The following is an 18,653-nucleotide window of genomic DNA, read 5'->3' on the forward strand; positions in this document are numbered from 1 at the left end:
GGATATGCATGCGTGTGATTCTAATGGACATGCATGGCATGGATATTGTATCCTAGGGTTCAAGAGAGGTGGTTCTAGGAGGATCTCAAGATATGAGGCTTGTTGATGATTAGTGAGAACAAAGGTAAAGATTTTAGAGTTTTGGTAATTTTCCACGCATCTCCATCTTATACCCTAACACTCTTTTAAAAAATATATGCACACTACAACAATTTTTAGTATATATTACATTAAAAAATAAAACTTATTTTAAAGTGCTATTAATAAGCAATTAAAAAAACACACGGCCATATGTGAAATTTCATTTGGCGCCATATGAAATATATAACTAGGCGCCAAATGAAAATAAGAGACACGGAAGCACACAGTAAACTAGTCTTAGCCTCCGAACCCCTAAGCCTCCATTGAATCCCTAATTTCTGGTTTCGTCTCTTTGCCTCTCTTTCTTTCTTTCGTCTCTTTGCCTCTCTTTGCTTCTCTTTCTTTCTAGTTTCCTAGTCTCTTTCTTTGCTTCTCAGCTTCTCTTTCTTGCTTCTCAGCTTCTCTTTCTTTCTCTTTTTTTTTTCGTCTACACAACCAAGCAGAGCATCACTCAACAACCCTTTTATTCAAACTTCACTATTTATTCTTCTATGTCGTCTAAAATTATGAAAAACCCGAAGAACCATTTTTTCAGGATCTGGGTTTTCACTTCCTCGCCTTTTTTCTTCATGGGTATGTCAATTTCTTTACTGGGCTTTCATTTTTTTTCCATCTTCTTTATTGTGTTTTCTTGATCTTTTGTGCTCTGATGTGTTATGTATAGCTTTAGGTGAAACCCATTTGGGAATTTCACTGTTCAGGTTACATTTTTTTTCTTTCCTTTCTTTACAGTGTCACTGCATTTTTAAGCTCTTCAGTTTTTTTTTTAGTTGAGTTTTTTTGAAATTGGACCAAGCGGTCTTGGGGGTTCTTAAAAGGTTCCAAGCTTTGGTTTAGCTTTTCAAAAAATGTGAGGAATTTTTTTATAGGTGAAAGTAATTTCATTTTAATTTTGGAGCTGAGAAATTTTCATAGTTGGCATCTTGATGCTTTCCATTCCTTAATTCCTTTAGATTTATTCTTTATTTGCTTGATCAGCCAATTTATGGTGTTACCTTTATTCAAGCTTATTGAATGCTAGTAAATTCCATGTCTTTATCATTTATTGACCATCACGAGTATTTACAATTTCTAAAGGTGTGGTTGATTATTTTTGTCCAATATTTACATTATCAATCCTTTTATGCTGTAATTTACCTTGGTCTGTAATTTGAACAAGGAAAATCTCCATATAATTTTTTTATAGGTTAACATTTAGCTCAAAGTTGTTCCTTTAACCCTTTTGATTTGAACTTGTTGAGTTTTATGGCTTTCAATATATGTAGAAAGCTGATGGCACAACCGAAGTATTGATGAAGAAAAAAACTTAGAGGTGAATTGGTTGAACTCTGAGGAATAGTTTGAATGATCAAGTTGAAAATGGCTACAAATATGACGACTGATCAAGGTCCTGATAGAAATGGTACTGTGTGGACTATAGATCAGAAGCTTGATCAACCCATGGTCGAAGAGGCTAGAAAGCTTAAAAACATGTGCACAGAAAAGGTATACTTGTTTCTTGTTCTTGGAGATCTCTTTCTCTTAGTCTTTCATCCTTTTGAAATACCTATCAAAGTCAAACTCATGATACCTGGCAAAATGTTTACTTCAAAAGCCTTGGATTTTTCTCACAATATGGGAAATCGTCAAAATGGATATTACCGATATAGAAGGGATTGTTGCAATATAGTTGTATTCTTGTGCTCAGGGTAGATTACAATTCTCTAGGCCCTATTTTAATTTACTGTGGGATGTATTCTGAAAATGGCGGGCAATGAGATTAATGAATTTGATGAAATTGAGCATATTATGATAGTTGCATGGTTCCTTTACTGAATTGTTTTTGTTTTGTTTAGAAAATATTATCACTGATACTTCTGTATTTTTCACTTCTGAGCTAGACGTTATTTGTGCACATCTTACTTCATAGAAAGAATGTAGAAATACGCTTCTCTCAAAATTTTATTGTTGATTTGTATGTTCTACTTTAATCTTCTTGTGCGATGCATTAAAAATGGCCAACTACTAGCCATGAGAGTAAACAAAAATTTATAGAAATTTAGCATGTGATGCTACGTATTTAGTTCCTTTGTTGATTTGGTTTTGTTCTGTCTTGTCCAGAAGCTTTCAGCAGTAATGCTTGTGCAACTTGCATTCCAGAGCCTTGGAGTGGTATATGGAGATTTAGGCACATCTCCGTTGTATGTTTTCTACAACACTTTCCCTGATGGAATTAAAGACCCAGAAGATTTGATTGGAGCTTTATCTTTGATAATATACTAGCTTACTCTTATTCCGCTTCTCAAGTATGTGCTAATTGTTTGTAGAGCAAATGATAATGGTCAAGGTAAAGTGTTCTCAACCTGGAAAGTTGATTTGCCGAAGTTAATCTTCTAATGCTTGCATATAAATTTTATATATTTCTTGTTAAAATAAATTGAAAAATGAAGATACAAAGAAACAGGGATTATTTGTGAATAGCATGATTGAAAAATGAAGATACAAAGAAACAGGGATTTAAGTATTTATGTTTCAAAGAAGAAATATGATAATCTAGATGTTGTTTATGTATTTTACAGTATTTCATAAGAAACAAAACTTTCATTAAATTTCAAAAATTATGTATTTATAGTTACAAGAATGTGATGTAGTATCTTTAAATACAAGAAATCGAAAAAACTTAAACTCTATTTAAAGAAACCAAACAAAGCTAACACCACTAAAAAAAATATTAGTCCAAGTAAGAGTAATTAGAGAAAGGAGAAAATCCTTGAATTTCATTTACTGAAGCTCAATGGTAAGTTGATAACCTAATCCTTTTCTACAATGATATCATATCTTTGATGACCTCAAAAGCTGCATCATCACATTGTTCCACATTACAGCCACGATCTCGCTTTTACCAAAAACATATAGGTTCTCCATCTATACTGTCTCACATATTTTAGGTAATACCCAACATAATCAACTTCATTCAAAAATTCACATCATAATGATCTAGCTTTGCTGCAATGCTGAACAGATGATCCAATGTTTCAGTTATGTTTATACAAAACACACCACAAAGGTGAGAGGGTTAAATGCAAACTAGTTCACAAGTACTAGTCTTATAATAAACTAGCCGAACAAAAGCGTCAACTCTGATTGGAATGGATGGTATTAAAATGCTAATAAAAATAAGGAGATTGCCAAAGAATATTAATGTCAGACTAAGATTTACAAGGATAAAAAGCCCAGAATTTTCACATGTCCAACAATTTTTTATCTAGAAAGGATTCCCCAATGTAAAAACTTGCCAAAATATTCAACAACAAAATTAAATTCCCTGTTTCTGTCGTTTAAATTATGGTTGATTAAATTTCCAGTTAGAATGCATTACTATCGAGTGTTTATGTCATTTAATATGCAATGGTCTGGATAGTATTACTGTATATTTTCTCTTGTACTTTTGAAGCCATTTGAATTTTTTTAATTATTTTTAATCTGTAAAAAGGTGGTAGGTTGTATTACTGTAGATTTTCTCTTGTATTTTTTAAATTTGAATTTTTTAAAATTATTTTTAATGTGAAAAGGGGCTTTATGAACAGGTCATCTCTGCTTATGGAAATTGATTAATGGGAGAGTTTTCTTGAAAAAATAAAAATATGAAAGGGATGTTGTATGAATTTGTGTTTCGTGGATATACAAATTTCTGGTTTCATGGAATTGGTCTGTTTTTGCTACTTTATGGGAAATTTGGTTGGAAAGGAATAAGAGAATTTTTTAAGAGGTCTAATTTGATGAACTTGTTTGGATAAATTAAGAACAAGGTTTTCTTGTAAGTTTGTTCATTAGAAATAATTATTTCTGTTCTATATGTAATATTGCTACCAAGGCAAGATAATTAGATCTTGGATTAGTTTCTTCTGCAATTTTTCAATGTGTCAGCCTTTGGCTTCTACAAAAGTTTAGATTTACTTTATCAAATTATTAACAATTCTATAAACATAGATATTCCTTGTAAGACAGGTATGCTCTCTGTTTGTTTTTTTCCCCGAATATTATGCCCCTTTGATATCATCTGCTTGTTTGATAATCAATTACATAGCAACTTACTCGTTATGCAAGCGGAACTTTTGCTATCTATTCATTACTCTGCCGACATGCAAAATTGAGAACTATTCCTAATCAAGACCGAAGTGATTTGGAACTTACAACATATAGCCGTTCTACATTTAGTGAACACTCATTTGCCGCAAGAACCAAGAGGTGGTTGGAGGGATATGCATTTATGAAGAACACAATGCTTATTCTTGTCCTTATTGGCTCTTGTATGGTAATTGGGGATGGAATTTTGACTCCAGTCGTTTCAGGTCTATATTTCTTTGTTCTGATTCTCTTCAGGAGAGAGCAGAAACCCATTTTAATAACTGTTTAAGGATACCTTCACTTAATTCCTTCTAATCTTTTTGTCTCTTGACCAAAATTTATAAAAAGAAATTGATATAAAAGTGTTGTCCAATCATAGTACCAGCTGTCAGCTTGCGGCCTTTTACTTTTTCCCTGAAAGCTCCTTTGCTATTAAATCTGCCATATATACCATACAGCTTTTCAAGGACCACAAGAGTGACAATTTGTATAGCCATGCCCATTCTGCCCCATATACATACACTATTCCATAGGCCACCTTTCAAAGCGTTTCACTTGACTATACTTATTGATGATCTCCTTCCTACCCTTTCAAACAAGTCAAACTTTCTTGGTTCAATTAGAAGATACTTTTTCTATTAAAAAAATGTAATGTTTATGAGATACTTAACTGTAATGTTCTTTTGCAGTGTTGTCAGCTATTGGTGGGATTAATGTTGGCCACCCCATGATAAGTAATGGTATCTACATTCATCCGAGTTTGAATATTTTCTATTATTTGGTGCAATTCTATCTTTTCCAATTCTGAAATTTATTTTGTTTCCGTGTCAGACATAGTTGTACTTGTTGCTGTTATTGTCCTAGCCATTTTGTTTAGCATTCAACACCATGGTATAGATAAAGTTGGTTGGATTTTTGCTCCAATTGTGCTTCTTTGGTTTCTCTTAATTTGAGGAATTGGCATATACAACATATGGAAGTATGATAGCAGCGTTTTGAAAGCTTTTTCACCTGTGTACATATACCGGTATTTTAAAAGGGGAAAGAGAGATGGTTGGAATTCTCTAGGAGGCATTATGCTCAGTATAACAGGTAAACTAAAGTTTCTTGCAGTTGATGTGTTTCTCCTTTCCAAACCTAATTTTGGTCCTTGAAACTAAAATAAAAAAATCCTGACTGTTTATTCTGTACAATATACAGGAACCGAAGCACTTTTTGCTAACCTATCCCACTTTCCAGTTTCATCTATACAAATTGCATTTACTGTAGTTGTATCTCCTTGCCTTCTTTTAGCCTACTCTGGACAAGCAGCATACCTTATGAACTATTCAGATCACATAGTTGGTGCCTTCTATCATTCTATTCCAGGTTCATTTTACTTTTAATTTTTAAAATTAAAGAACAGGAAGTCTAGGTTCTGCAATTTCGTGTTTTATCATGCAAATATTAGTACAGACTCTTATCGTACTTTCTTTAGAGGCATTTAATAAAATCTTGCTTCTTGTGTTCGTCACAACACGAAGAGTACATATCATAGGTCATTGCTCATTGAAGTTAGTTTCTCAATATTTAAATTTTGGTTCTCGCAACCTTTAATCTCTAGAATAGTGGTAAAGGTGAAAAATGGGCGGTCTACTTGCCAACAACATTTTATTCAACAACCATAAAATCGATTTCCTTTTCATTGTCAAAAAAAATTAAATTCTATGTTATCCACTAATATTGATCAGGAAAATGATTGAGTTGGGTGTTGGGAAGTGTGTGTGTGTGTGTGTTTCTAGAAAGAAAAAAACAAAGTAAAAAGGAAAAAGAAGGAAGAGAATTTATAGTATTGTAGGTTTGTACTAGTCAGCGTGCTTATAAAGATTATTTCATTATTGGTTTTGCAGATTGCATATATTGGCCAGTGTTTGTTATTGCAACTGTAGCTGCTGTGGTTGCAAGTCAGGCCACCATATCTGCAACTTTCTCATTGATCAAGCAGGCTCTTGCTCTTGGCTGTTTTCCAAGAGTCAAAGTTGTGCATACATCTAAAAGGTTCCTGAATCAGGTTTATATTCCAGATGTAAATTGGATCCTTATGATTCCTTGTGTCATTTTCCCATCACAGCATAAAATATACCCTCCTGATAGTCTTAATCTATTTATAGTATTAGCGTTTGGATGGTGATTTCATACCAATGGGTATTGTGCATATATTTGTAGATCCACATGTAGCGTAAGCTTATGATTTATATGTACATATAATCATGGAGACATTTGTATATACCTTTTATTAAAAGCGGTAGCATAAACAAAATGATTCTCTAAAAGTCCATTTAGATTTAGTGTTCTCCTTAGCCTTATTTTTTTTCCCTTGGTGGCGGACTGCTCACATAACATGAATGTTGTGCTTGTGCATTAGTTGCACCACATTGACAGGGTAAAGAGTCATTCAAAGGGTCATTATTTGTTTGTTTAAAATTTTCTTTTTCTTTAAGATTCTCTTCCTCATCATACCATTTTTATCTCATCACTTGACAAATATTGATGTTCTCACTTTTACATGGATTTTTGGGTCAGCCTTTTCTCTTCTCTCAAAAGGCAGTATGTTCCTAGGTGGGCCCAAATAAAAGTTATTGTCCCTGACATCTCAAATTGTTTTTTTTTTCAACATCTCTTATTGACTTGCATTAGAATCTACTTCCCCAAGCTGTATCCAGTGAAGTGATTAGAACATAACTTTTTGGAAAATCTAATTCAGACAGGGCAGCAGTATATACATGCACATCGTAGTAATCTTAATTTTGACATTTTGTTTTTGTACGTGAGAGCCATGCTAACATTTCGATTTTCCTGAAAAACGTAGGGACTGACTTCGGTAATTTGAATTCTGCATTTTACAACAGGGACAGCAGTTGTAATAGTCATGTTGGTGACAACCTTTCTCATGATTTTAGTGATGATACTAGTGTGGCGTTGCCATTGGATTCTTATCTTGATCTTCACTGTCTTATCATTAGCAGTGGAGTGCACTTACTTCTCCACTGTAGTCCTCAAGGTTAATCAAGGCGGGTGGGTTCCTCTCGTGATATCAGCAGTATTCTTCGCCATCATGTATATATTACATTATGGTACCCTGAGACGCTACGAGATTGAGATGCATAGTAAGATTTCAATGGCATGGATTCTTGGACTTGGTCCTAGTTTAGGGCTTGTTCGTGTGCCTGGAGTAGGATATGTGTGCGTGTGTCCCTGAAATCTATCACTTCTTTTATCTAGGAGGTATGTTTTTCAACCTGATTTGAGTATCTCTGTTTTGGTAGGGTGTTTTCATAAATCCAGCCTTCATTGAGCCATTTGGACTTACTTTAATTGAGGTGATTATTTTTAACTTTGGTTTCAGATATTGATTAATGTGAAGTCCAACATGATCTCTTTTATTTATTCTACAAAAGGGAAATAAATAGCTAATACAGAAATAAAAAAGTTAAATATTGCAATTTTGTGGTGCTACTATTTTGTGTTCTCATTAACTGGCCTTTTCTTTTTATTTGCTCATAAGCAGTTGCTTCAACTAAATTGGGGAAGATATTGAACTCCTATGCCATTTTAACTTGTCCTTTCACTGTGAATCTCTCCTATGCATTCCTAGTAAATCTAACTTGTCGGATACAATTGTTTAAATTCTGCAGCCAGACTTGAATGTGAGGGAAAAGATACTAATCCTAATTGACACATGGCAAGAAGCCTTCGGGGGACCGCAGGGGAGATATCCTCAATACTATGCAGCATATAATGAACTGAAGGTTGTTAGTTTATTAAATGTTATTTTAGCATGTTAAGCTTGATACACAATTTTCTCTTGTTAATTACTTGTCAGCCAAGGCATTTGGGCAAAAGCTTATTTAAGTTTATTAAAGTGTAAATATCATATGATCAACCTTTTTTTTTGTTGCTTTCTGCTTTATGTGAGATATGCAATAGCATGGGTTGCAGATGAATGTGAATGTTAGTTATACATGGTTATACTAGCCTGCAAGGTATATATATGTTGAAGTTGAATCCCTTAGTGTTGTCCTTGATGCTTAAGTTATGATGAATGTTTTGCGTCTGTGTTTGGATGGGTTGTATTAATTCTATGTGTTCCTTTTTCTATTTAGAGTTTTTATAGCTAATGTGCTACTACAGTATTTGGAAAGGAACCTATTTTGATTTCTTAACTCACTTTTATAATAAAGTATTCTAAGTAATCTATGTATAAATATATAACACAGGCTGCTGGAGTTGAATTCCCACCTCGAGAAGAGAACAGTGTACCATTCTTTACTCCACCCCAAACCCAGCCAATAATTTCTCCTGTTACTGAATACAATGATGCTGCTATTGAGGCCTCTTTACAGTCTGATGCTTCAGGCCTTAGGTACTATCTCGATGACAACTGACTTTTGTTTGTCATAAACATTTATTCAAATTCTTGGTACTTATTAGGTTTTATTTTCTTATATTAAACACAAGATAGATGCAAAATAAAGTTATAATATATAATTGCATGGTCAGCTGATAAAGTTATAATTAGGTAATTAACTTTTTTTATGTACTCTTTTAGTTTACTATAACTTTAAGTTGAAGCATTAATTATTTAAATTTTGTTGTAGCTAAGCATATAGACTCACAACAAAGACAAGTGCACAAAGGATGATGAATTGAAGGATGGAGAAAGTTTGGTTTACTTTTGTGTATCTTGTAATGTTTCTATTTTTCATTTTTTAAGTAAAAATTGTTCAAGATTATAAAATTTTATTATGTTATGCTTTCAAACTTAAGCTAGAACTAAGATGTCATGAAGTAGACACATTCATGGTTTGAATTAATTATTGTTTAATGTAATACTTATGGTTTATCAATCTATTGAGAATTACATTTTATGATTAATTTTGATTTTTTTTTATCAAAATACAATAATAAAAATCTTTTAATTAAAAAAAAACCATATAAGTACACTTATCAAAATAAAATTTAAAATTTTATTACTATATGTTATGATTTAAAAACATATTATAAGCGTAAAAAATTGTTATGGTTTATATAATATAACACACTAAAAATGTTATCAAAATAATCAAATGTAACAGTTGAAAAGTGTTATGAAAAAAGTATAAGATTAAACTTCAAATTTATAACAAAAAACTCTATCTAAATGTTATTATTTGAATATTATAGCACCTAAAAATGTGTTATTGAATAGTTTAAGATAACACCGAACATAACATTCAAATACTGTTATAGAAAACACTGGACTTTTAATAACAGGGGCTATGTTAGCATTTTCAGAAGTGTTATCAATAGTTCCGGTTAGCAGTTTTTAAGTGTTATGAATACTATTTTTTCTTGTAGTGGCATGTGGAACCTTGGGGCTTAGTTTGAGTGTATAGAACAGAAGGAGGAAGTTTGAAAGGCTAAGGAAACCTCATCTCCAAGCTAGAACCATCAAAGGTAGATTTTTGGTTGGTTTTTGAGTTGTTTTTTGTTATTGATGTTAGATCTGGTTGTATAGGATGTTTTGTTGGTTTGTGAAGTTTATTTTATGCTTGAGGGTTAGATTGGTTGATTTGTTGATTTTCATGCATGCATGTGGCTAGGGTTTTGCTAGTGGTGTGTAGTTTTGCTAGAATGTGTAGAAATGCATGCTGCCAAGTTTTCATGGTCTTACTTCCAATGGGTCTGATCGTACCCTAGTACCTCTGTTTGCGAAAATAATTTGTATGGTTTCATAGCTCTAGATGAGTACCTGAGTTTGGGCCTTTAAAAAAAAAAGGAGTTTTCAAACCAAAGTTATGAATTTTTTGGCATCTTGATGCAATCTGGAAAATTTCTGGGCAACATGCACTGCCCAGATAGTTTTACATATTGAACATGTTTTACTAAGCCAAAAGCCATGAATTTTAGTAAATTGTTAGTTTAAATATGTATAAGTATCCCTAATTATCTGAAAATGAAATTTCTGGGCAGCAAACACTGCCCAGATTGTCTTACATTTTTAATGGGTTCCCATATCCTAAAAATTATGAAATTTTTAGAGAAACTAAATTAGATATTATTTAAGACCCTAGTCAAAGTTTAGGAAAAAATGGGCTACGGTGTAAGAGAAATAATTTTTCAAAGAATTCTAAAAATCTGAGAAAAAACTCCTAGGTAGCAGGCACTGCCCAGATTTATTTGACTTGTTTAATGGGTTTTGCCTTCCCAAAAAGTAATGAAACTTGGTGAGAAAATTTTTAAGATAGGTATTAAGGCCCTAGTAAAATTTTAGATTAAAATATATGACGGTTTAAGAGTAGTAATTTTTCTAAGTTACCTAAAAACAAAGAAAAATAGTAATTTCGAACCTTAACAAAAAATGAGTTTTGGGATGTTAGTTCTCCTAACCTAAATTGAATTTTTGACGTGAAGTTTCACCTAGTTCCCATCATTAGGATGCATAATACGTGAATGATATTTTAAAGGGTTTTGGTTGGAGAACCTAACATTGAATATGAGCTTAAAAGCGGGATTATTATTATGTTAAAATGAATAGTGAAAAATTTTAGGTTCAGAATTGGAAATGAAGTTGTTTTCAAAAATAGCTAAAGTTTTGGATATCAAACAAATCCCAAATTAGTTTGAGGTTATTGAGAATTCATTTTTACCAATTTCTAAACACGGGTCCAATTGCCCTTTCTTTTCGAAAATGACGTAATAGAGATCCTTGGTTATAGATTAAAGATGGTAAAAATGGGAGTTAGATTTTATAAAACTATAAATCAAAAAGTATTATCGTTAACGGATAAAAAATTGTAAAAGGTCAAAACGCGGTATTTTTGCGTAAAGAATGGAAAACGGTAAACTCCGTACTTGAGTAGAAAGTGGGTGGTTTTCTAAGATCAAGAGTCGTTTAAAACTCCTTTTATAAGTAACCAAAATATGCATAACACGATTGAGAGAGTCTTCTAGAGATAGAATATTAAAATGCACAGCATAGAGAGCATGTTGCGGTAAGGACAATTTTTCTCAGGAAACTGTAAATTGATTTAAAGCGTAATCTAGTCTTATACACTGTAAAGTGTATAAGAGAAATGTCAGTAAAGAGTCTCTAAGAGAACTTTATTGAATGTAGCTATCATAGAATATTAGTTATACGAGTATGTCATAGTTTAATCCGAGTACACTTTATTAATTACAATAATCGCAAAAAGGAAAAACGAATATCGGTGTTAAAGATCCAGCTAGGAGCTAAGGACTCCAAGTAAGTTATCCTTTCTCTTTCTTGGCTTCACCATGAATATACTAGTATGTGCTTGTAGTAGTAGATTACACTAGTTTTTTTTGGGTTGTTAAGACCAGGGTACGCTTAATGCCTACCTTTACAATGCTTATGCATTCTGCGGCTTAATGGTAAGTGAGTTCGGGTTGAAGCTAGAACCTTATTATAATTATAGTCTGGGTTGGAGCCAGGACATGGTGAAATTATAGTTTGGGTTGGTGCCAGGACATGGTAAAGTTTTAGTCCAGGTTGGAGCCAGGACATGGTGAAATTATAGTCTAGGCTAGAGCCACGACATGGTGAGATTATAGTCCGAGTTGGAGCCAGGACATGGTAAAATTTTAGTCTGGGTTAGAGCCTGGACATGGTAAGATAAAGTCCAGTTTGGAGCTAGGACATGGTAAGATAAAGTCCAGGTTGGAGCCAGAACATGGTAATATCATCTAGGTTGGAGCCAGGATGCTGAGAGTGAATCCGGATTTGAGCCAGGATCCTTTGCGTTTGTTTAAATTGATTCAAGTTGTATAATTATATATCTTGAATGTTCTGGGATTTTTCTGAGTCCAAGTTGATATGATTTGTATGAAATGGGTTGTTGGGCGCAACCAATGTGCTTGATTTATGTATGGATATTATTATGAATTGTATGATAAGGTTGGAATTTTATCCAATACCCTAGTGATCGGTAGTGATATCTTCCTAAGGGCAACCTGTTACTGGGTTTAGTATATTTGTGTGCAAGACTACTCTTACTAAGCGTTTTTGAAATGTTGGGAGCGTGTTATTTCTTTTATGACATTTATTTTGCTTTAACTCTGAAAAAGAAAAGTTGTAATTCCGTTTGCTAAAACTAAATGTGTGCGCACACGATCTTTTTTTTTTTTAAAATTATATGGATTTTAAGTACATTGAATTAAAGTAAAAGTTTAGATTTCCACATGTTTTGGTCTTGTATGTTTTGAGGGTCATAACAAGTGGTAGGTGTAAATTCAGAGCTCGATATGAGCCGATTCTTTAGACAAACCCACATGTACGTTCTGCAAGATAGAACGACACTCACTGTAAGTACTGTCTTTTCATATCTTTTTCCTTTGCTTTCTTTATTTACCTCAATCCTATAAATTGTAGGTCTGGTGGCAGATTTTCCAGAGATAGTTTATTCGGTCTTAGAGGACCCACTCTTCGTGTATCCTCTCGCCCAGGGACTCCGCTTTCACCAAGCCTTCCATAGCACATTCCCGCGTGTGTTCACTGGGGAACATGCCTCTTTTCTTAAAGTATGGGAATGGACATACACGATTGATATAATCCTTCAGGATATGGAGATTCCACCTGCCAAGCAGGTGAGGCTGGCTAGCCTATACTTGAGAGACGAGGCATTTCGCTGGTTCTAGTATCACTATGAGGACCCCAACCACCATCTTCTGGCCAGCATTTTGAGCATCTATAGAGCTCACGTTCGGACCGCACTTCCACATGTCCCGATGGCAGGAGAGGTACCAAGCGGAGCAGATAGCACCTCATGATCCACCCCCACCCCGCAGAGGCAGTTGCAGCAGATGTTGAGGTGGTGAAGGAGATGGTCGAGCCAGTAGTGGACCTAGTGGGTGACGACAGGGTGATCCAGAAGGGGATCCCGAGCAGCCAGACAAGTATACAGACCTAGAGTTGGATATGCTAATGGATAGTGTAGATTAGGTTTTGTTTTGAAATTCTTGTTGATACTTTTGTAAAGACTTTGCAAACCTACAAATTTGTAGAACTTTTGTATAGTTATAGCAGGCGTATGCGGAAACCCGATGCATAGTTAGGGTTCTCTTTTGTATTTATCGTTCTGCTAACTAAAATTTTATGGCATGATCTCTCATGATCATTTTGTATTGCTAGGTTATCGCCTTGAATGTTATGACTACTTGTTTTGAGTTGAATCGTTATGGTTTTCTTTCCATTTCCTTGTGCACGGGAAACTTGTATGTGTTGATGGTGAGAAATCGTCAACTAAGTCGAGTTGGAACAAATTATCAAGTAAAGATAGTCAATAAAAAGCTGTAGAAATTTAAGTAATAACTCAAGAACAATGACAGAACAACAATGGAGAAATCTATCTTTCATTCACTCTCAAGCACTTGCTACAGTAAATTTTCCAACCCCCTCCCATGTGGGAGAGGGGTCCTTCTTATAGTAGGCTCCGATGGCCTGGGATACATGGTGGTCCAGGAAACCAAGTGGTACACAAGTACTCTGTCAAGAGAGTGGTATCAGGCGTAGTGGTGTCGGCTCTGGTACACCGTTAGGGTCCATGGGAGCACCTCAGCTTTTGTACCCGGACCTGACTCCACTACTTGTCTCGTACGGGTGTCAGAGACGTGGTGGTGGTGTAGCCACTCCTTGTACTATTCCCAACCGCCACTACTTGTCGGGTACCGGTGTCAGGCCTGTCCCATGATCCTTGTAGGCATGTACGTACCCCTTTAGAGGTACCTCGTTCGTACTCTTTTTGTCTCTTGTGGGCCACCTTGAACACTAGCATCATGCACGCATGGCCCTTGGGATGAGGCCCTTAGACGTGCGTGGCCCTTGGGCGATGCCCTTGGGGGCGAGGCCACACTATGCATGCGTGACCCTTGGGCGAGGCCCCTTGGGGGCGAGGCCACACTATGCATGCGTGACCCCTGGGTGAGGCCCCTTGGGGGCGAGGCCACACTATGCATGCGTGACCCTTGGGCGAGGCCCTTGGGGGCGAGGCCACACTATGCATGCGTGACCCTTGGGTGAGGTCCCTTGGGGGCGAGGCCATTAGACGTGCGTGGCCCTTGGGGGCGAGGCCACTAAGCACGCGTGACCCTTGGGAGAAGCCCTTGGGGGCGAGGCCACACTATGCATGCATGACCCTTGGGTGAGGTCCCTTGGGGGCGAGGCCACTAGGCACGCGTGGCCCTTGGGACGAGGCCCCTTGGGGCGAGGCCACTGGGCGTGCTTAGTCCTTGGGCGAGGCCACTAGGCACGCGTGGCCCTTGGGACAAGGCCCCTTAGGGTGAGGCCACCGGGCGTGCTTAGTCCTTGGGCGAGGCCACCCTATGCTTGCATGTTACTTGGGTGTGGCCCTTGAGGGCGAGGTCACCCTGCACGTGGATCCTGGTGGCGTCGCGCGGTGCGCGCGCGCGGAGCAAGAGTGTCGTGAGGTGCGCGCGCACGGAGTAGGGGCGTCACATGGTGCGCGCGCGCGGAGCAGGGGTGTCGCGCGGTCAACGCGCGCATGTCCTTGGCTGCACGTGAGGGGCTTTTGGCACTTGTTTTGGGCCTCCTACAAGTACCCGATTTTTAGCACTCATAGTATGCTAAAAGGTTTTAAACATTGTTGTATAGAGACTTGCGATTGTGCCTAACACTCAAGCCAGGGGAGGTCGAGATGTTAATCCACCAGACCTAACCGAGAGAGCATCCATTGACCAAGAGGCAGGTCGTGGCCGATGCAGAGGAAGGGGTCGAGGCCGAGGGAAAGATCGTGGACAAAGAGCACAGCTGGAACCAAATCTAGAAACTCAGATAGAGGATCTGAGAAAGACTATGCATGAGCAGAATACGATGAATGCCTAGATATTCAAGGCACTGATGTGGAGATTCTTGGAAGTGCCACACAACCCTACACCCTGGCACCCCGGGAAGACATTCCCGAACAACAGGAATTCCCGGTGCAAGAACACCCACTTGTGGGAGGAAATCCGCCAGCTGATGCATCTGGAACAGAACAGCCGAAACCAATCTCGGAACGATTTAGCCGGTGATATCCACTTGTGTTCGAAGGAACTTCGGACCCTCTAATGGCAGAGGAATGGGTCAGCATGCTGGAGAGAATCTTTGACTTTGTGACGGCTACCGAAAGGGAAAAGGTAATATGTGCGGTATATATGTTAAGGAAGGGCTCCCGCATTTGGTGGGATATTGCTAGGAAAGGACGTGACATGGCACGAATGGAATGGGCAGAATTTCTGGTCCTGTTCAATGCTAAGTACTACAACCAAACGATGATAGATCAAAAGGTGGTTGAGTTCGCCAACCTAGTCCAAGGGTCATCTAGCGTACAGGAGTACGTGCGCAAGCTTGACCAACTCTCAAGATTTTCTCTGGATCTGGTACACACTGAAGCCAACCAGGTACTCAAATTCATGATCGGTAGTGATAACTACCTTAGGGAAACCCGTTATTGGGTTTAGTATATTTGTGTGAAAGGCTATTCTTACTAAGCGTTTTCGCTTACCTAGTTGTTTGATGTTGTAGGTAAGTGAAAAAGCAAAGTTGAGCAGTGAGCGTCGGAGTCTACTTGTGGATATGTACATGTGGCCCGACCTGGGGAGGTTTTTGATGGAACACCATTTTGAAAAGAAACGTTGGGAGCGTGTTATTTCTTTTATGACATTTATTTTGCTTTAACTTTGAAAAGGAGAAGTTGTAATTCCAATTGCTAAAACTAAAAGTGTGCACACACGGTCTTGTTTTTTTTAAAAAAATATATGGATTTTTAGTACAATGAATTAAAGTAAAAAATTAGATTTCCGCATGTTTTGGTCTTGTATGTTTTGAGGGTCGTAACAGTGATTAAATCCTTGGACACTTTTATGTTTAAAAGTACTCAATAAATATATGTCTATAATTACCAGAGTACAGTCTCATAGTTTTAGTAGAATAATATTGAGATTAATAAATTAAGGTTGTTATATTAAAGAGTTTTAATTAATAATCTAAATTTATTGGAGCTTGAAGTTCTGTGTCCATAGGTCACCGAGAGGGCTCTATCAACACTATTCAAGGTAAAAGTGGAAATTAGGAAAATTCAAGAAAATGACATATTTGGAAGAAATTTGTTCTTCAGGGTCAAATATGTAATTGAGAAAAATTATTTAATTGAGGTGGCAATTTTTGAGATTGACATTTTAATTAAAGCAATTTTAGAAATTAATTTGTTTAAATAAATGTGAAAAGGATATTTCTTATAATTAAAATTAGTTTTGAATTTGAATTAATATTTATTCTTTAACTAATCTAATAAGATAAGTTATCATGTTTAGATATTTTTTAATAAATAAATTATTAAATATAATTACAAGAAAATTTGTTGTAACACATCCCTAAATACAGGGATGTTACACGACAACTACAGTCCAGGGACTGTAGTTGGCGTGTACATTATGTAACAGATCAAGATTGGATCTTGATATTTTTCTTTTAGTCATCTAATAATAATAGATTTATAGTTTGAATTTTAAAATTTGAATTTAAGTAATACTTTTTATAAATCTATCTGAAATATAGTTTTCATAATATACGTAATATTCTAGAGAGAGAAAATATATATAATATTTTCCTATCCCTGAAATCTGTCTCAGAACTCTGTCTCAGACCTAATATTCCAAGATCTCATGTGTTGAGAATATCTTGTGAATCAGAAATTTTCCTACCATTACTCTACATGCCCACACACATCTTGAGGTGTGGAGATAAATCTTGGAAGATCTTGGTCTGGGCATTTAAAGAATTGCTTTGAATTTGATGTTCATAGGAGATACAAAAAGATAGCAAAGATTCTTGATAGTTCTTCAACTAGTGAATCCTCATCTTTTTATTTCTTTATGATTATTGTCTTTTATATTAATGGATCCAATTATTCAAATAATTTTTTTTTAAATCTCTGGGCCTAATAGGAGGATAACATGTCAGCATGCGACTGATAGATGATGAGATTCGATACCCTCAGATGGAGAAGCTTTCATACTGCTTAGTGCTGGCGTTCCAAAACTATAAACGTACTTCCAAGCTCAATCGATCAAGGTGTTGACAGACCAAACCCTTCGACAAGTATTGCAGAGACCTGATGCCTCAGGTCGCCTGTTGAAATGGGCCTTTGAGTTAGGACAGTTCGAGATCACCTATCAGTCAAGGACGATGATAAAGAGAAAGGCCATCACCGATTTAGTCGAATGCAATCAGTGATCGAAGGCAGTGGATGATGACCAACAACCGAGGGAAGACTATTGGCAAGTATATTTGGATGACACCTCCAACAAACATAATGTCTTGGCAGGCCTTGTCTTAGTAACCCTAGAAGGTCACCGTATCCATTGTGTATTGAGGTTTGGTTTTGATGTAACAAACAATGAAGCGATATAAGGCATTACTAGTAGGATTGGGCATGGCGAATGAATTGAAAGCTAAGTGTCTAACGATCAAAAGGGACTCGCAGCTGGTGATCAACCGAATCCTTGGCGAGTACCAGGCCCGCGGACTACACATGATCGCCTACCTTAATAAATCCAAAGACATGCTTGCCCAATTTGATCGCTACACGATCGAACAGGTCCCTAGAGAACAAAATTCCAACGCCGATGCATTAGCAAAGTTAGCAAGAGCAAGAGATGCGGAGACCCTCAATTTTGTTCCAATTGAGTTCTTAGTAGCACCTAGCATCAGGGCCGCCATGGATGACGTCGTTGGCTAGCGAGCCATTAGTGATCATACCTTTGGCAGCCTTGCCATCGACGACCATGCCACTAGTAATCGCGCCATTGGCGACGCCACCGGTGGCGACCACAACACCTCAATGTTAATTGATGAGGAAGAAATATGGATTTCCCCCATCATCAAATATCTAATTGAAGGTGCCCTCCCATCGTATCAAAACTTTGCAAGGAAGATGCTTTACCAAGCATCTCGGTATGTCATATAGAACGATCGCCTATACCAAAAGGGATATTCGATACCACTACTACAATGTGTTACCAAAGAGGAGGCCCAAACCTTGCTGCAAGAGGTTCTCGAAGGATTTTGTGGCAACCATGTTGGGGGGCAGAGCCTCTCCAAGAAGATACTGTGGCAAGGGTACTTTTGGCCAACCATGAACGAGGACTCCATGGAGTACGTGAGAAAGTGAGACAAGGGACAAAGGCTCGCTAAAATCCCGAGAGCTCCTCCAAATGAGCTAAAGTAGATGGAGATTGATTTGATAGGACAACTTCCTACAGGTCGGGGCGGAGTCTGGTATGTGGTGGTCGTCGTCGACTGTTTCACTAAGTGGTGTGAGGTAGAGCCACTGGTGACCATTACTTCCAAGAAAGTATTGGAATTTTTT

The 18,653-nt window shown here is 36.8% G+C and overlaps 1 pseudogene; it reads left to right on the top strand.

Moving 5' to 3' along the window:
- The first annotated feature begins 391 nt into the window (after positions 1 to 391).
- On the top strand, positions 392 to 7,651 carry LOC133784121 (potassium transporter 10-like; annotated as a pseudogene).
- The last annotated feature ends 11,002 nt before the right edge of the window (positions 7,652 to 18,653 follow it).

This window comes from Humulus lupulus, chromosome 6, assembly GCF_963169125.1.
Source record: "Humulus lupulus chromosome 6, drHumLupu1.1, whole genome shotgun sequence".
Classification (NCBI taxonomy): Eukaryota; Viridiplantae; Streptophyta; class Magnoliopsida; order Rosales; family Cannabaceae; genus Humulus; species Humulus lupulus.